The 20,735-nt window shown below is 40.4% G+C and overlaps 1 protein-coding gene across 1 annotated transcript in view; it reads right to left on the bottom strand.

Moving 5' to 3' along the window:
* The window catches only part of LOC129643456 (transmembrane protein 45A-like), a 92,613-nt gene extending 72,757 nt beyond the window's left edge, over positions 1-19,856 (bottom strand). Inside the window, exon 1 of the mRNA XM_055567937.1 lies at positions 19,556-19,856. The gene's annotated coding sequence lies outside the window, so the exon portion shown is untranslated. The remainder of the gene's footprint in view (positions 1-19,555) is intronic.
* Between the last annotated feature and the right edge of the window lie 879 nt (positions 19,857-20,735).

Genomic DNA, 20,735 nt, shown 5'->3' with positions numbered 1-20,735 from the left:
CCATGAAGCTGGCTCTGAAGATAAAGAATTTATCTTCTGGTTGTTCAGCAACCTCCATGGAAACTACAGTTGAAAGAGATGCTCTGGGCATCATCCAACCTAGGCAGTGTCTGGAAAGCTCCATGTCCCTATGAAGCGTCACTCCATGCTGGTATGAACTGTAGCCCTCCAGGCTCCTCTGTCCGTGGGGATTGGCTGTTTCCTTAGAGACACAAAAGTTTTCTTCTCCGGAGACTAAATAGACATTTCTCCAAAGAAGACATACAATGGCCAATAGGCACAGGAAACCACACTCAACTATTAGATACTCAATTATCAGAGAAATACCAATCAAAACTATAATGAAGTGCCACCTCACACTGGTCAGACTATCCATCATTTAAAAGTCTATAAAATAACAAATGCTAGAGAGGATGTGGAGAAAAGGGAACTCTCCTACATTGTTGATGGGAATGTAAATTGGTGCAGCCACTATGGATAATAGTGTGAAGGTTACTTAAAAATCTAAAAACAAGTTACCATATGATCCTGCAATCCCACTTGTGGGCAATATCCAGAGAAAACTATGATTCAAAAGGACACATGCAGCCCAGTGTTCATAGCAGCATCATTTACAATAGCTAAGATATGGAAACAACCTAAATGTCCATCAACAAATGAATGGATAAAGATGTATTATATATACACACCATGGAATACTAGTGTAGCGTTAGTCATTCAGTCATATCCAGCTCTTTGCAACCCAGGGATATTCCCAACCCAGGGATCAAACCTGGGTTTCTTGCGTTGCAAGAAGATTCTTGACCACCTGAACCACCAGGGAAGCCCCAGGTGGAATACTACTATTCAGCCATAAAAAAGAATGAAATAATGCCATCTGCAGCAACATGGGTGGACGTAGAGACTATCATAGTAAACGATATGTCAGAAAGAGGAAGACAAGTACCATATGATATTACTTATTGTAGAATCTAAAATATGACACAAATGAACTTCTTTACAAAACAGAAATAGACTCACAGACATAGAAAACAAACTTATGGTTACCAAAAGGGAAAGGGAAGGGAGAGATAAATTAGGAATTTGGGATTAGCAGATACAAAGTATTATATATTAATATAAAACAAACAAGGTCCTACTGTATAGGTGTGTGTGTGTATATATATATACATATACATACATGTATATGTATATACATACATATGTATGTATATGTATATATATATATACACACACAGACAAAAATGTGCATATATATATATACATATATACACATAACTGAATCATTTTGCTGTACACTAGAAACTAACACAACATTATAAATCAACTATACTTCAATTTTTAAAAAGGCTTTCTCCCCCAGTAATTGGTATTTATTTATTTAAGATTGACTGGGCCCCAATTAACCTAATCAACTGGATTGATCTGAAAAGAGCAATCTTTCAGGGTGGGCCCAGTAAGAGATTTGAGTGCCTGGAGGCAGAAGATTTCCTATAATATTTGTTAAAGAAGAGATCTCTTTACCCTAACAAGTTGGAAGAGACTTCTTTGTCCATCAGCCATTGGAAATGGTTAGATTTTATAAGAATTAGTTACAAAAAATATGACTCAACCATATGGCTGTTGTTGTTGTAGTTGCTAAGTCACGTCCGACTCTTTTGTGACCCCAAGAACTGTAGCCTGATGGGCTCCTCTGTCCATGGGATTTCCCAGGCAAGAATCCTGGAGTGGGTTGCCATTTCCTTCTCCAGGGAGATCTTCCTGACCCAGGGGTTGAACTACGTTGCAGGTGAATTCTTTACTACTGAGCCACCTGGGAAGCCCAAGCATATGGCTAAGGAAAGTAAATTAGTCTTCAAGAAGATTTCTGACAAATGTTTTAGGTTGGCTCAGTTGTTTCTTTTTTCCCTTTCTGTGTTTTTGCTAACTCTCCCTCTTCATGTTGTTCAGGCTCTCAGTTGGAATAACCAGCAGGCCCTCCCTTTTCCATCCACCATCACCACCCTCAATCAATATTCACTCATCCTGTGACCAAATGGCCCCTCTAATACATTAATTTCAGAAACGTGGTTAATGATGAGATGGACTAGAGGTGGAGGTGAGCCTAACAGAAGGCCAGTGGAGAAACCTCAACTAAACCAGAGTCTTTCTGCAAAGGATACCACTGCTTTCTCCAATACTAGTCTAATGGCTCTTTCTATAAGAGTAAGATGCTCAGTGATGTAAACTAACTCACTAATCATTTCTCCAATGACTTAAAACACCAAAAAATATTCATTCACCTTTATTCTTGCTTTCTTATTGGACATAGACTCAGAATTGCCCGTGATAAATTGCTTCTCAAATCATACCCACAGGAAAAAGAGAAAAGGATGCGTTTCGGTTTGAGTATGATAAAGAAGATACTTCTCAATATTATTTGTTAACTAGAACTTGGAAAAATAAAGGGATTATGTGACAAAAAATGAAGGAGAAATTATATTATTGCAGATTTTCCTGAAATTGTACTTTTCAGGCCTAAGTTCCCACATTAACAATACTCCACCCCCAAGTCTGGCCATGTGTTTTATGATTCAGCAGTATCAGTGAAGGATGTGCACCAAAAGGAAAATTCAGAGGTTTCACTGTGCTCAGTGTGAGAGTCAACACTGTCTTCCATGAAACATAGAACCACAGTGCTCTAAGTACAGGAGCAGGTGTTTAAAACAACAACCCCAATTTTTTCTTTTCAGAAGAACTAATTTCATCCCAGTGTCAGGATACCTCAAAATCCAAACATCCACCCAGTTGACCTTTCTCTGTTTTTAACTTTTCAAAAATATCTTTCAAGACAGGAAAACAATTCGGTCCTCTTAATTTATATTAAAAAAAATACTGAATTCAGACCTAGAGACACATACAGACAGAAAGTGAGAGGATAGAAATATATTCCAATACAAATGGAAATCAAAAGAAAGTCAGAGTGACAATTTTCATATCAGACAAAATAGACCTTAAAGACACTACATAATGATCAAGGGATCAATCCAAGAAGATGACATAACAGCTGTCAATATTTATGCACCCAACATAGGAGCACATCAATACATAAGGCAAACAGTAATAGGCATAAAAAGAGAAATTGATAGTAACACAATTATAGTAGGGAACTTACTTACACCAAAAGACAGATCATCAAAACAGAAAATTAATAAGGAAACACAAGCCTTAAATAACTCATTAGATCATATGGACCTAATTGATATCTTCAGGACATTCCAACCAGATGCAGAAGAATACACTTTCTTCTCAAGTGTACACAGGACATTTTTCAGGATAGACCACATCTTGGGTCACAAATCAAGCCTCAGTAAATTTAAGAAAAATTGAAATCATATCAAGCATCTTTTCTAACCATAACACTATGAGACTAGATATGAATTACAAGTGATTAAATAATACATTTCTAAATAACAAACAGATTACTGAAGAAATAAAAAGGGAAATCAACAAATTCCTAGAACTGACAACAAAAATGTGATGACCCAAAACCTATAGGATGCAGCAAAAGCAGTTCTAAGAGGGAAGTTTAGAGCAATACATTCCTACCTCAAGAAACAAGAAAAACAACAAATAGATAACCTAACTTTACACTTAAAATAACTGGAAAAAGAAGAACAAAAATAACCCAGAACTGGTATAAGGAAAGATAGCTCAAAGATCAGAGCAGAAAGAAATGAAAAAGAAATAAAGGAATCAATAGTAAAGATTAATAAAACTAAAAGCTGGTTCTTTGAGAATATAAACAAAATTGACAAACCATTAGCCAGAATTATCAAGAACAAAAGGAAGAAGAATTAAATCAACAAAATTAGGCATGAAAAAAGAAAGGTTACAACAGACAACACAGAAATACAAAGGATCCTAAGAGACTATTATGAGCAACTATATGCCAATAAAATACACAACCTGGAAGAAATGGACAGATTCTTAGAAAAGTTTAACCTTCTGAGACTGAACCAGAAAAAAATAGAAACTATGAACAAACCAATTGCAAGCACTGAAATCAAAACTGCTATCAAGAATCTCCCCAAAACACAAAAGCCCAGGGCCAGATGGCTTCATAGGTGAATTCTATCAAACATTTAGAGAAGAACTAATCCCTATCCTTCTGAAACTGTTTCCAAAAATTCCAGAGGAAGTAACACTTCCAAATTCATTCTACAAAGCCACCATCACCCTGATACCAAAACCAAACAATGACATCACAAAAAAAGAAAATTGCAGGCCAATATCACTGATGAGGGAGAAGGCAATGGCACCCCACTCCAGTACTCATGCCTGGAAAATCCCATGGATGGAGGAGCCTGGAAGGCTGCAGTCCATGGGGTCGCAAAGAGTCAGACACAACTATGCGACTTCTCTTTCACTTTTCACTTCCATGCATTGGAGAAGGAAATGGCAACCCACTCCAGTGTTCTTGCCTGGAGAATCCCAGGGACGGGGGAGCCTGGTGGGCTGCTGTCTCTGGGGTCACACAGAGTCGGACACAACTGAAGCGACTTAGCAGCAGCAGCAGCAGCATCACTGATGAACACAGATGTAAAAATTCTCAAAAAAATTCTAGCAAAGAAAATTCAACAATACATTAAAAAGATAATGCACCATGATCAAGTCAGGTTTATCCCCAGGGATGCAAGGATTTTTCAATATACAGAAATCAATCAATGTGATACTCTATATTAACAAATTAAAAGATGAAAACTATGTGATAATCTCAAGAGATGCAGAAAAAGCTTTTGCCATTATTCAGCACCCATTTGTGATAAAAGCTCTTCAAAAAATGGGCATAGAAGGAACCTGTACATAATAAAGGTGATAGACAACAAACCCACAGCAAACAGTATTCTCAACAGTGAAAAACTGAAAGCATTCCTTCTAAGATCAGGAACTAGACAAGAGTGCCCACTCTCACCACTATTATTCAACACTGTTTATAGCTAGGAACACACATAGCTAGGAAGTCCTAGCTATGGGAATCAGAGAAGAAAAAGAAATTAAAAAGGAATCCAGATTAGAAAAGAAGAAGTAAAATCCTCACTGTTTGCAGATGACATGATACTATACATAGAAAACCCTAAAGACATTATCAAGATATTATAAAGTACTAGAGCTAATCAGTGAATTTAGTAAAGTTGCAGGATATAAAATCCATACATAAAAATCATTTGCATTGCTATACACTAGAAAGAGAAATTAAGTAATCAATCCCATTTACCATAGCAACAAAAAGAATAAAATACCAAGGAATAAACCTATCTAAGGAGACAAAAGAGCTGTATACAGAAAACTGTAAGACACTGATGAAAGAAATCAAGGATGACATAAACAGATGCGGAGATATTCTATGCTCCTAGATTGGAAGAGTCAATACTGTGAAAATAACTCTACTACCAACTGTAATTTACAGATTCAATGTGATCCCTATCAAGTTACCAATGGCATTTTTCAAAGAACTAGAACAAAAATTTTCACAATTGGTATAGAAACACAAAAGACCCCAAATAGCAAAGCAATCTTGAGAAAAAAGAATGCAGCTGGAGGAATGCAACCTCCCTGACTTCAGACTATACTACAAAGCTACAGTCATCAAGACAGTATGGTACTGGCACAAAATCAGAAATATAGACCAATGAAACAATATAAAAAGCCCAGAGATGAACCCACACACCTAAAGGCACCTTATCTTTGACAAAGGAGGCAAGAATTTGAATGGGGAAAAGAGTCATTTCAATAAATGGTGCTGGGAGAATTGGAAAGCTATATATAAAAGAATGAAACTAGAATACTTCCTAACACCATATGCAAAGATAAACTCAAAATGGATTAAAGACCTAAATGCAGGACCAGAAACTATAAAACTCTTAGAGGAAAAGAGACAGAACACTGTATGACATAAATCACAGCAAGATTCTCTATGACCCACCTCCCAGAGTAATGGAAATAAAAACAAAAATAAACAAGTGGGATCTAATTAAACTTAAACACTTTTGCACAGAAAAGGAAACTATAATCAGGTGGAAAGACAACCCTCATAATGGGAGAAAATAATAGTAAATGAAACAACTGACAAAGGGTTAATTTCTAAAATATACAAGCAGCTCATAAAACTCAATACCAGAAAAACAAATAACCCAATCAGAAAGTGGGCAAAAAAACCTAAACAGACATTTCCCCAAAGAAGACATACAGATGGCTAAAAAACATGAAAAGATGCTCAACATCACTTATTATTAGAGAAATGCAAATCAAAACTACAATGTGATATTACCTCATACTGGTCAGAATGACTATCATCAAAAAATCCACAAACAATAAATAATGGAGAGAGTGCAGAGAAAAGGAAACCCTCTTGCACTATTGGTGGGAATGTAAATTGATTACAGCTACTATGGAAGACAGTATGGAGATTCCTCAAAAAACTGGGAGTAGAACTACCATATGATCCAATAATTCCACTATTAGAATACTGGAATGGGTTGCCATTTCCTCCTCCAGGGGATCTTTCCAACCCAGGGATCCAACCTGTGTCTCCGGCAGATCCTGCATTGCAGGCAGATTCTTTACCACTGAGCCACCTGGGAAGCCCTAGGCATATAAGCCCTAGGCATATACCCTGAGAAAACCAAAACTGAAAAAGGTACATGTACTCCAGTGTTCATTGCAGATCTATATACAATAGTTAGGACATGGAAGCAACCTAGATGTCCATCGACAGATGCATGGATACAGAAACTGTGGTATATATACACACACACACACACACACACACACACACATATATATACACACACACAATGGAATATTAGTCAACTATAAAAAGGCACATATCTGAGTCAGTTCTAATGAGGTGGATGAACCTAGAGCCTATTATACAGAGTGAAGTAAGTCATAAAGAGAAAAACAAATATTATATATTAAAGCATATATATGGAATCTAGAAAGATGGTAGCAAAGAACCTATTTGCAGGGCAGCAATGGAGATGCAGACATAGAGAAGAGACTTATGAACACAGGTGGAGGGTAGAGAGGAAGGGGAAGGTGAGAGGAATGGAGAGAGTAACATGGAAGCATATACACTACCATATGTGAAATAGATATCTGATGGGAATTTGCTGTATGACTCAGGGAACTCAAACTGGGGCTTCGTAACAACCTCGAGGGGTGGAAAGGGGTCGGAGGTGGGAGGGAGGTTCAAGAGGAAGCGGACATATGTATACCTATGGCTGATTCATCTTGATATACAGCAGAGGCCAACACAATATTTTGAAGCAACTATCCTTCAATTAAAAATAAATAAATTTATTTTTTTTAAATCTTGAAGAAGGACTTCTAGAGTGGCATGAAAATTTGATTTCCAATCTCCAAAATAATATACACAGAAAACAGGAGGGGAAGAATCCCAACTTAGCCTCTACTGAATCCTGTGCAGTTTCTGGGTAAATGAGGTCCTGGAGAAAGCTGCCAACAGAAGGACAATTATGGGTTTTGGCAGAAGAGCATGAGAGTAGAGGGCAGAGACAAAAGTGGGAGATGGAAGCAGGACTGAGACTGAAGCAACTCAAAGGCTCCTGCCTGCTTCAAGGGTTTCCCATTGTCAAGCAGATTCTCATCTCAGGGAAAAATAAACTCCCATCTGAGAGGCAATCAGAATGTAACTGCTTATCAGGGCACAGTACTTTGACCCACTCACTCTACCCTTTCTTACTCATTATCTCTCAAGCAGAAATAAATAAAAATAATGCCAAAAGCAGAAAGAATAAGGACCTAACAGAAGCCAAAGAGATTAAGAAGAGGTGGCAAGAATACACAGAAGAATTGTACAAAAAAATGTCTTTATGACCCGGATAACCATGATGGTGTAGTCACTCATCTAGAGCTGGATATCCTGGACTGTGAAGTCACAGGGCCTTAGGAAGAATTGTTACTAAGAAAGCTAGTAGAGGTGACTGAATTCCAGCTGAGTTATTTCAAATCCTAAAAGGATGCTGTTAAAGTGCTGCATTCAATATGTCAACAAATTTGGAAAACTCAGAAATGGCCACAGGACTGTAAAATGTCAGTTTTCATTCCAACCCCAAAGAAGGGCAATGCCAAAGAAAGCTCAAATACCATACAATTGTGCTCATTTCACATGCTATCAAGGTTATGCTCAAAATCCTCCAAGCCAAGCTTCAGCAGTACCTGAACTGAGAGCTTCCAGATGTACAAGCAGGGTTTCAAAGAGGCAGAGGAATCAGATAGCAAACTGCCAACATTCACTGGGTCATGCAGAAAGCAAGGGAATTCCAGAAAAACATCTACTTCTGCTTCACTGAGTACACCAAAGCCTTTGACTGTGTGGACAACAACAAACTGAAGAAAATTCTTCAAGAGATGGGAGTAAAAGACCTCCTTTCCTGTCTCCTGGAGAATACTATATGCAGGTCAAGAAGCAACAGTTAGAACTAGACATGGAACAACAGTCAGGTTCAAAACTGGGAAAGGAGTATGTCGAGGCTGTATATTGTCACCCTGCATGTTTAACTTAAATCCAGAGTACATCATGTGAAATGCTGAGCTGGATAAATCACAAGCTGGAATCAGGATTGCTGAGAGAAATATCAACAATCTCAAAGATGCAGATGATATCAGTCTAATGGCAGAAAGTGAAGAGGAATTAAAGAGCCCCTTGATGAGAGTGAAAGAGGAGAGTGAAAAAGCTGGCTTCAAACTCAACATTAGAAAAACTAAGTAGCTTCTAATGTGAAAGGTTACATATTATGCAAATTAAGAACAACAAAGCACTTTCAATTGTGTGGCTTTCCTGGGCATCTTTCCTTCAAGCAAGGCTTTAGAAATTCAGATCACATTCCTGTTGGAGGCCATCTTCAACGCATGGTCTCTATGTTCACCATAGAGGCAAAAGAGAGGTGGTAGAGAAGGCTTAACTGGTTTAAACCAATCAGATGGCCCTGTCTATACACAAGACAAATAGAAAATACAGTTGTGTGATCTGAAAGAAAAAAAACTAAGATCATGGCATCTGGTCCCATCACTTCATGGCAAATAGAAGGGGAGAAAGTGAAAGCACTGGCAGATTTTCTTTTCTTGGTCTCCAAAATCATCACTGATGGTGACTGCAGCCATGCAATTAAAAGGCACTTGCTCCTTGGAAGGAAAGTTATAACAAACCTAGACATCATATTAAAAAGCAGAGACATCACTTTGCTGACAAAGGTCCTTACAGTCAAATTAATGATTTTTCTAGTAGTCATGAATGGATGTTGGTCCATAAAGAAGGCTGAGCACCGAAGAATTGATGCTTTCAAATTGCGGTGCTGGAGAAGACTCTTGGGAGTCCCATTGACTGCAAGGAGATCAAACCAGTAAAACCTAAAGAAAATCAACCCAGAATATTCATTGGAAGGTCTGATGCTGAAGCTGAAGCTCCAATATGTCGCCCACCTGATGTGAAGAGTTGACTCACTGGAAAAGACTGTGATGCTGGGAAAGACTGAAGGCAGGAGAAGGGGAACCACAGAGGATGAGATGGTAAGATAGCATCACCGACTCAATGGACATGAACCAAACTCAGTGGACAGCAAACTCCAGGACATAGTGGAGGACAGAGGAGCCTGGTGTGTTGCAGTCTGTGGAGTCACAAAGAGTCTGAACAACAACAACAACAATATGCCAAAAAACAAAACCAGTTACACCTACCACAATTAACAACTGTTAGACTATTTCAAGTTCTTCTGTGCATTTCTCTCCAGAAACCACAATCTTTGTCCTTGAGTACATCTTGCAAACAGGCTGAAGGTCCCAGACATGTGCAGGAAGACAGGAAATGGTCTAAGCTCATCAAGTGAAGACAGAAAGCCTCACCCACGCTCACCTCATCTCTCTCACTGGAAAACACCAGAGAGAAACGGATCCTCCTCTGATCAATGCTGATTGAAAGGAAATGAAAGTGATAGACTTTTTCCATCCACCATCTAACGCTGCAGCTGCTGTTATTATTATCATTAAATACTGCAAGTAAACTGTTTCTGCCACAAGAACCATCATAGAGATCATGAGAATACTGACTAGTATGCATCCCTGTATTCCTGCTGTAGTAACCCAACCCACAGTCCAGCCAACACTGGGAATAAAAGTAAGGTTTTGGAGGACTTCTAATCAAGAGCCTCCTTTTCAGGTGAAAACGTGATCTTAAGACCTCTGCTTTAAAAGACAAACTGACTTCCAGTTTTTTCTAAGACTGACCCTTTAGCCCCAATCCTTCAAAGAAAGTAACATTTTCATCAGATGATAGTAGTGATGTCTTGTCATTATCTTCAAGTAAGAGCTTTCTTACTTTTTTACAAATTGATCTGGGACACAACGTTTTAAGAAACATACACTTTTCCACCATCCAAGAGACTTATAAGAAGAAAAGTCACCTATCTGCTCAGGCAGAATGGGAAAGGATGGCAAGGTGCTTGGCACCAAACTAAAGAACACTTGTTTCTTCAAGTAGCAAAGCATTAAAGAAGAGATACCCAGAAGACAGGGTGTCAGACTGAACTTCTAGGCAGCAATGAATCAGCAAAACACACTTGGTGCTTGGTGACCAAATTAAAAATTACCTAATCTCAGAGGAATAGACAGCCCAGGCTCAAAGTCTGGAGGTCAGTTATGGACCCATAGAGCATTAAGCTCATGCATGACCCCAGAGTAATCTCACTAACCCAACCTCAAACTGCAAGTAGCAAAGTCAAGGTCTGACTCTTCAGCTTCAGTCCTAACACAACACTGGTACACTCCTGTTGAATTTCAGAGGCTGAAATTCACCCTGGCTGAACTCACCCCTTACACCGGTCAGCAGATCTTGGACACCCTGGTTTGGCCCTTACTGCTCTCTATGGTGTTTGATTCCAAGTCACCCATCAGCCTTAGAGAATTAGCCCCATTTCACCATCCATTGCTCCAAGCTCCAATGCTTTGGGCAGATACATGATGTACTGACTGAGCTTACCTTCCCATAAGCCAGGAGCTGGAGTTACCAAACACAGGAAACATATTTTAAAAAACAATAATGGACATGAAAGAGGAACTGCTATCTCAGAAGCCAAGATAAATATTAATGCAGACCATGGTTTAGCAGAGTAGGGCATGTTATGTACAAAATGTTACACTGATGGACTCAACTGTTTGACTTCATAATGGTACAAAAATGTGTGTGGAAATACACTTCTAGGTCAGTCAAGGACAGTGTGTTTCATTTTAAACACAACTGCTTTACTATTTTGGGGTGCCAGACATTGTGAATTTTGTCTTTCGGGGCACTGGATATTTTTTCATATTTCTAAATATTCTTGAGGTCTGTTCTGGGATGAGAAGGTGACCTGGGAGCAGTCTGATCCTCTCAGGTATCACTTTTTAATGATCTGTTAGGCATGTCGGGAGCAGTGATCAGTTTAAGGCTAACTATTCCCCGTTACTGAGGCCAGACCTTCCTGACTGTTCTGTCCAATACTCGTGAATTATAAGTCTTATAATCTGGTTAGAGGGAACAAGCAATATTGCCAGACTTCTGTGACTGCAGGGAACTCCTCTCCACCCTCTCCCTCATCTTTGAACCCCTCCCGCCACCCTCCAGACTCCTGTAGTTGACTCACTCTTATGAACACTTGAGGGGCCTTCCCGCATGTTTCCAGTGACCCCTCTCTGTGCAGGTCTCTTGGTTCTGGAACTCAGTCCTGTGAACTCTGGACACCTTGGTTTCCTGGGCTCTCAGCACCCCCTCCTCAACTCAAGGAGTATGAGTTAAACCTGGGGCTCAGCCTGGACTGTCTCCCAGGGATCAGCTGGAGCAGTTGGATTGTTCACATCTTTGTAATTTCCTGGATATCACTGCCCTCCCATTGCCTGATGACCAGTGTTTCAAAACCCATATATTGCTTCATATATTTTATCTGATATTTTTTATTATTTCAGGATAAGAATAAATCTGGCCCTGTTACTCTATCTTGGGCAAAACCAGAAATTCTTTCAAATTCAGTCAACTTAGCACTCAACACCAATATTATTACACAGAAAAGATACCACTTTAACCTGAGTTTTTCAAAATGAGGATCTTGAGCCACTGACCCAAGAATCTCCTAGAAAGCTTGATAAAAGACACATTCCTATTTCACATCCTCAGACTATTGAATATACTTTTTTTTTTTGGCCACTAAAGGGATTCCCAAGTAGCTCAGTGATAAAGAATCTGCCTGCAAATGCAGAAGATGCAATGCAAGAGACGTGGGTTCGATCCATGGGTTGGCAAGATCCCCTGGAGTAGGAACTGGCAACCCATTCCAACATCCTTGCCTGGAAAATTCCATAGACAGAGGATCCTGGTGGGCTATAGTCCATGGGGTCACAAAGAGTTGGACACGACTGAGCATCAGCAGACACACACACACCAAAAAAAATGAGAATTGTTTTCATTACCATGCCAGTTCATTAACAAAAGACAATAAAATCCTCTTCTAAAAGTTGGAAATCATTAAAATAGGTAATGGGTTTAAAAGGCAAGAAGAATACTGGAAGTCCAGCCTGAAATGATGCTGACCCTTCAATACCTCTTCCAGCTATATAAGCATACTTTGTATAACCCATGTCTCTCCATGGCCACATGAGAAATTTTGGAGCCGCTGCCTTCTCACTCACTGCAACAGTAGTGCTCCATTTGGAAATTGGAAAGCAACAGTGAGATGAGGAAAGACTCGTGACTCTCTCCACACAGACAGCCTCTGGATGGTAAGCACCCAGGCCAAAGCCAAAGCTTTTTCCCAGAAGATGTGTTTCTTCTCAACTCACTGAGTAACTGTCATGCTCTCCACCAATGAATTCTCATCAACAATATCAACAATCACACTATCAATCTTTTATTTTCTAATCTCAAGAGCAATTGGAATATCCCCTGTACTATCCTGACTCACACCAGCCCCATTTCTGGGGAAGGAAACAAACAGCCTAAAAGGCTTGTATAAGGTGTAAATACAATCTGGACATCATGAGGCCAGGTTTATCAGAGGAGAAGTAGGTTGCATTATTCGAGCAGTGTGTGAGTGTTAGTCACTCAGTCATGTCCAACTCTTTGAGACCCCACAGACTGTAGCCTGCCAGACTCCCCTGTCCATGGAATTCTCCAGGCAAAAATACTGGAGTGGGTTGCCATTCCCTTCTCCAAGGGATCTTCCCAATTCAAGGATCGAACCTTTGTCTCCTAAATTGCAGGCAAATTCTTTACCATCTGAGCTACCAGGGAAGCCCTATTTGAGCAGAGTTGCTCACACATCTTCTCTGGGACTTGGTATTGGCCATCTCACTCATTTCGAAACTAATGGCAAAGTTATTGCTACTGGAGAACATGAGAGAAGCACCAGTCCAAGCCTGAGCTTGTAGATAAAAGAACAAAACAAGTATCTCACACCTCAAATCATCACATGGCCTCTACCTGAACCTACTTTTTTATCCAAAGTCTGACTACATTTCATTAGCATTGGGAAAGGAGGGGACAAGGTGGAGATGGGTGGATAAAGGCAGAGCCAGATTTCCTTTCAGGCCATGGTGAATATCAAAAAGTGGCAACTACAACAGGTGCTTCACTCCTGAGGATAATATTACACATGGCATAAAGCATTCAGACACTGCAAGGAGGTTATCCTGTGCTTAAATCCTGATTTCATCACTGTGTGACCTTGGAAGAGTTACTTAACCTCTCTGGGCCTCAGTTATCTCATCTCTAAAATCACAATAGCCTCTACACGATAAGGCATCCATGACGGTACAACGAGAAGAACCCTGAGAAGAGCTGACACCTAATAAACTGTCACTCACTTAGCCATTAGTTGTTTGTGCATCTTTCTGTGAAGAAAGAGCTTTAAAGTGTGATCACAGTCACATAACCTCTCTCCTCCATAAAACACAATACAGTTCACGAAGCCCCATTACATACAGGACTTCATGAATCCTCTCTTATAAGTAGAGGGAGAAAGGCCTGCTTTTCTGATGAGGAAAAGGAGGCTTAGTGTATGTATGGGGTTTTCCCACTTGCCCCAGGAGGATGATCTCATTCATCCTCATTGATTCATTCTTTTGCTCCCCGCAGTGGAAACAACAGGGGAAAAGTCACACAAGCAACAAGGAAAAAACCAGATCACCCTGCTCTCCCACAGTCTGTCTTCATGCCCTTGGTGCACACAAACTGAGGGCAGAGCAGGAGGAGGAGAAGCGACACCAGTGATGGAGACCCTGGGCTGTCAGTTCTCCTTCCTGCTGGCTTAAAGGTAAGAGCTTCTAGGTCCCTGACCCCAGTACCCTCCCCCCCATTCTTTCTCAACAAAACCTTTCTCTCCTCCTTATTACTCCCTCTTCCTCAGGCCTTTGTCCTCAAGGTTCAGCTACCACATGATTTTGCATGAGCATTTTTCACGATTTTTCCTTCTGCATTATTTTTTAATGTTATTAAATTTTCATTATTTATTTAATACACAGTGTCCCTAAATCTGTCCTAAATGTGCTTCTTACTACATGCCTCTCTCTATGCTGGCTTTTCCCCCTCTTCCTGTAACAGCTGTTGACAATCATTAGTCTGAATTATTTCTGGCTTATAGAGAGAGGAAGCGAGATTCAAATAACTGGAGAACAACTCTCTGATCTAAAGGAAGACTTTATATTTGAGTCTTCAAATATAAAGGACACATCAAAAGAAAACAAGCTGTTAAAAATTTTTTAAGTCTATACCTAGACATATCAAAGTGAAATTCAGAACTTTATACTTGGTTCATTTAAAGTGTGAGGATAGTAATTTAATACAGGGCTACCTGGAAATGAGGGATGTCATTTGAATTTTATGCAAGTAGTTGCTGTTTAGTTGCTATGTCATGTCCTACTCTTTTGGGATCCCATGAATTATAGCCCATCAGGCTTCTCTGTCCATGAGATTTTGAAGCAATACTGGAGTGGGTTGCCATTTCCTTCTCTGGGGGATCTTCCCCACTCAGGGATTGAACCCACATCTCCTGTGGCTTCTGCATTGGCAGGCGGATTCTTTACCACTGAGCCACAAGGGAAGCCCTCATGGGGTTAAAGCCTCAAACCTAAAAATACCTTCACTAAATATCTAGAATAATGTTTGACTAAATGTCTGGATACTGTAGCCTGGACAAATTGACACAAAAAATTAACTTTGCAGATGGAAATAACCCAAATGTCCATCAACATTTGTTTTGGATAAACAAAATGTGATATGTATGTACAAATAAAAATTATTAAGCTTTAAAAAGAAATCAAATTATGACACTATAATCTGGGTGAACCTTGAAGACATATGCTAAGTGAAATAAGCCAGTCATAAAAAGACAAATATTGTATAGTTTCACTTATATGAGATACCTAGAGTAGTCAGATGCATGAGAAAGAATGTAGAATGGTTGCTGCCAGAGGCTGAGAGGACAGGCGAAGGTAATAGAGAGTTAAGGTTTAATGAGGACAGAGTTTCGTTTTGATGAAAAAGTTCTGGAGATGCACAGTGGTGATGATTGCACAAAAATGTGAATGTACTTGACGTCACTGAACTATACACTTAGAAATGGTTACAAAGCCAAATTTTATGTTATGCTTTTTACCACAGTAAAAAATGAACTGCTTACATGTATAGGCTTTAGTATGATGCAGACACCATGCTAAATGTTTTCTACTGATTTTCTCATTTAGTGGCTTTGATATCCCCATTTTATAGGTAATAAAAACTTCCAAGACAAAGTGACTTACACTAGTAAGAAGCAGGTATCAAGTTGAAACACTCAGTCTGACTCCAAAGTCTGTGTGCTCAGTCAGTGTGCTAGACTGAAAAGAGTGACTACATTAAGTTAATAAGATGAAAAGAAAATTAAACTGTTTTTCAAGAAATATTTTAAAGTTGATTCACTATATTAAAAAATTTAAGATTGAATTCCCAAAATTCAAATCCAGACTGGGTATGACTAATAACAGGACCCCTCAAATAGTCCTACATTGACCTTCACCATGTGAAGTTATTATCCCAAAACCACAGTGTCTCTAGAAATAAGAAAAACAAACAAACAAACGAGGATTCACAAATAACAGGAATAGAAAGTGTACCTGGCATCTGCCCCATTCTTCCACAAGCCTTCAGACATTTCATTGTTTCTCTGTATTTTCAAATAAAACTACTGTGGTTCTATTTATATTTTTAAATTATATTCATGTTTAGATCTACACCCATGAGTAGACTCTTGGAGAAGGACTGGAAGGATACAGACCAAACTATTAACAAAATTACTTCTGGAAAAACTAGTAGAAAGGGAAGAAGGCAGGTAAATAAAGGGGAAATCATTACTTTTGATGCTTGTATACTCTGTTTCAGCTTTTTAAAGGCAACAATGAGTCACCTGATATTACTGAAAGTCTACCATAAGCCCGAGGTCTATGGTAGTTCTGTTCAATCAAGATGAAAAGACATATATGATATTATACATGTTTCAACCGAGTCACCAGTCCAGGTTCGATGCACGATACTGGATGCTTGGGGTTGGTGCACTGGGACAACCCAGAGGGATGGTATGGGGAGGCAGGAGGGAGGAGGGTTCAGGATGGGGAACATGTGTATACCTGTGGTGGATTCATATTGATATATGGCAAAACCAATACAATATTGTAAAGTTAAAAATAAAATAAAAAAAATTTTTTTAATTTTAAAAAAAGAAAAGACAGATGATTATTTGTAATGAACTCCATCTAAAAAACAAGTAAAACATCTCCAGATGAGATGGCTGATTGGCATCTGCTGTAGTTCATGGGGTAGCAGAGTTGGACACAACTTAGCAACTGAACAACAATAAAACATGGCCGGTCTGGTCTGCACATGCAACACATCCGTACACAAGACTCATGTTGATATTCTGGCCACCCCTGGGAAACTGTACCAACTCCACTCCTCCAAATGGTCCCCCCACCTCCAGTGATCCTCCTTCCATGGACTTCTTGACTACCGTTGTTATAGACAAAAAAAGCTGCTCTGATGTATTATATCCAAGGCAGCACAGACTAGTGGTTAAGGCTTGGGCTCTAGGGGGTGCAAGAAGAATAAAAGAATCATCCAAGGGAAGAGGGGCCTTAGAGATCTTTTAACAGTTGATGGCACAGAGACGGCCATAATGGCTCAGTCTTGCCCAAGGTCACACAGGTGGTCCACAGCAGCATCAGGGCCAGACCTGGGTTCCCTCTGACACAGCTCAGTGCTTCTCAAGGAAGAGACAGCAGAGATCTCCAAACTGACTCTCCACTGAGGTGAATACTACAGGTCTTATCTTCTTCAACAATTGTACATCATAAGGTTATAAATATTACCATGTGAATGCTCGACTCTGTTAGCAACATGAAAAAGGGCTTTCCGGCACACACTGTGTGTGTAGGGGGTTGGGGACGGGTGCAACAATCACAACCATGTCAAAGATTTTAGAGTGTAGCCTGCATCTGAAACGTAGCCTGAGTAATAATCCAGGATGCCAAACCACTTCAGCAGAGCTCCAAGACAGCCACCACAAGAGTGATTCCAAGAGTGGGACCCAGACTCACTGGGCAGTCCTTCAAGGCCCTGAAGGGGGTGGGTTGGAGGTCGCTGAAGCAGTGGAACAGATGGGGAGGGTGTGCTGGGCAAGGGGTAGAAACTGGACTCGAGATGGATCATTCCAGAGACACCTCCAACTATGCAACTGCTGCCAGTTCAGCTTGCCACTTCCTACCAATCTTACCTCCCAAGCCTCTCCTTCCCCACAGGCTCTCCCCACCACTCTCTCCTACCTCCCCCCTCCCCCACTTTTCATCTTTCCATCTACTGACTTCTCATGAATTATCCCTATCACGACCCAGTGTCCTAAGGATAGAGTCACACTTTCTAGCCTCAATGCTTTTGTCCATGCTTTCCCTTCCTCCTAGAATGCCTGCCACCTTCTGTTCTAGGATCCCTTTCCCCTCAACCAAAGCTGTTTGTCAAAATCTTTCCCAGAAATGCCAACCCTTCTATAAAACCATCCTATAAGTTCTCTTTCCCAGAACTTTCTAGATCTTTCTAAGGTGCTTGATAAATTCTACCTCACTCTCCTCTCCAGACTCTCTCTCCCTTACAGCCATACACAAGGCCCCATTAACAACTGGTCTGCACTCAGTAAACCCTAGGTGCTAGTGTAGAGGTCAGAACGGTGGCTGGGAAAACAAGTGCAGCAGGGGAAGCTGAGAAGGGAGCCGGTGATAGGTAATATTATCTCCATATACAGAGGATGGAACTGAGGTAAGATGGGCTGAGTACCTTGCTCAAGATTAAACAGGAGGGTTTTGAATTGAACCAGACCAGCTGGCTCTTTATACTGATCCCTGCAACACTGTTCCTTCTAAACCTCCAGCCCTGAAAACCACTTCAACTCTTCCACTCACAGTGTGTAATGCTTTTCTGAATCAAAAACACACTTGCAATTAAGGCACCTACTGCTTTCTAAGTCAGAAATTAAAGATTAATTCTGGCCACAAATGCCACAAGAGTAAATAATATCTGATAAAGCCTCAAATCTAAAACATTGCTTAAACAGAGACAATTATAGATGTCTAATATGGAATGAGCCTCAGGCCATTCACCTAGCTCAATATTTGCCAATATTTCCATTTCTAAATCCTGAAATAAATATCAGAATTATGTGGAAGCACAACGATCTAACAACCACTGTGAATATTATTTTGATGTAATTATGGGATTAATACATAACAGTGATGTTATTTACTGATGTACATAGGGATGTACATAGTGGTCTGTACATAGTGGTCAAAATATAACATTATTGATGTACACAGTGGTACATAGTGCGATTAATATATAACATTATTGGTGTACATAGTGGATGTACAACATCTCTAAACACACATTTAATGTGTTTTTTAATGATCAAGGAAGAATTTGTGCCTACCACTATGAGCAGAATACAGAAAAGACATTGAGCTTCATTCACATGTAACTGAAACAGTAACTACCTATAACAATTCAGGATTTAAATAATTTAATATTAAACATCTTATTAAAGAAAGTAAAAGTTTTGTTAGTTGTGAATAACCCAGATAACTTTTCAATCCTCTACCAAAATAGAGTGTTGGGGATGGATAAAAATACCGGCTCTACAAATGTATACACTGTTCTCACGGAAAGAAAACAGAAAAATAAAGTTATCCATAGTTCAACTTTGAAGTTAGAAGAGGCTTTTAACGGGAAAGCAGTTAAATTTCGGTTCCCAGGAAATTTTTAAAAATAGCATACAGATGACCCCAAAACTAAAGTGTTACCAAAGAAGTAAAGGAAACGAAATCTGTTCAGTTTGTGGCAGCAAGCGGTATTCTCTCCCTGATGAAGAGAGGGCTAGTGAGAATAGGAAAAGAGGCAAGGTAGAGATCACAGAGCGATAAACAGGATATCCAACACGTATCCAAAACTTACCCAAATCGGTCTTACTCAATACTACTTTTCCCACTTTGCCAGTTTTAAATCAGACAGCGGCTGGGCTTTCGTTGTTGCTGTTTCTGTCCTTTGGATCCCAGAGCCCCAAGAACGTTTAACAAGTAGGATGGGATCTGGCCCCCTCTCGCATTAGAGGAGAAAAGTTTTAAACTTGGATTCCAGGTTGCTTCATTGGGAAAATGAATAATAATAAGTGCCTGCAAGGAGAGAACGTGGGAGACGTGCTCAGCTGACGTCGCCGAGAAGGGGCAGCACAGTTCCCCAGCGCAGCTGTCCAGATGTGTCTCATCTGATTCCCCCGCGGGGCATGAGTCTAGGCGGCCGCCGCTAGCAGAAGCTCCAGCTCATTGGTCTCCGGGGCTCCTCGCTTGCCGCCTATTGGCGGGTCAGCCCGCCACTCCCGCGAGCCTCAAGCCCCGCCCCCCGCCCCCAGGGCTCGCTCTCTGCATCCTTGCGAAGAACCTGGAAGTGGAGCGCGGGTGCTGATGTGGCACTCGGCGGCCACTGCGGGCCCGGGAGGGGCCGGGGCCGAGAGGGGTCTTCCGCACCAGGACTAGTCCCAGCCCTGCTTCCTTTTACTCCCACCCTTTCAGGTGGTTAGGCTGGTTTCTTTAAACAGTTTGATTTTAACCCGTTCTTGGGATGAAATTTATAGGCACGCCCCGCTCTGACTTAAATCCCTAACATTTCCGAGTGGAAGGGACTAGGGCTCCGAAATGCCCACGCCCCCAAAGGGCCTCAAACCACGTCTCAGAACTTCACTCTCCCCTCTTGATCCAGGGAGCAAAAAATGAAATTCAAGAGCCTTTTTCATGGGGACAGTATTCTTTTGTTGGAGGAAAAAAACTTAATGAACCCTTCACTGAAGTCCTCATTAACTAGAGAAGTTGTTCTTTCTGCAGAAAAGCCCAGAGTTGATTATGGGAGAGATTTGGAAGACTTGGTTAGTTTCAGCTGGGTGATGGTAGTTGTAGGAAAATGAAAAACGTTGTTTTGTGAGAATGTAAACAGGACAGCAAAACGATGCTTTGATCCTGGGGAAACTGTTGAAAGATTGATTAGTTGGGGGGAGTGTCTGCAAACCAGTCACCTTTACAATTTGAGGATGTTGACAGCAATGTGACCTCATTGAAACATTAAGATGGCAAAAGCTACATTC

Source organism: Bubalus kerabau, chromosome 2, assembly GCF_029407905.1.
Source record: "Bubalus kerabau isolate K-KA32 ecotype Philippines breed swamp buffalo chromosome 2, PCC_UOA_SB_1v2, whole genome shotgun sequence".
Taxonomy (NCBI): domain Eukaryota; kingdom Metazoa; phylum Chordata; class Mammalia; order Artiodactyla; family Bovidae; genus Bubalus; species Bubalus kerabau.
This window is presented reverse-complemented; position numbering and strand designations above follow the sequence as displayed.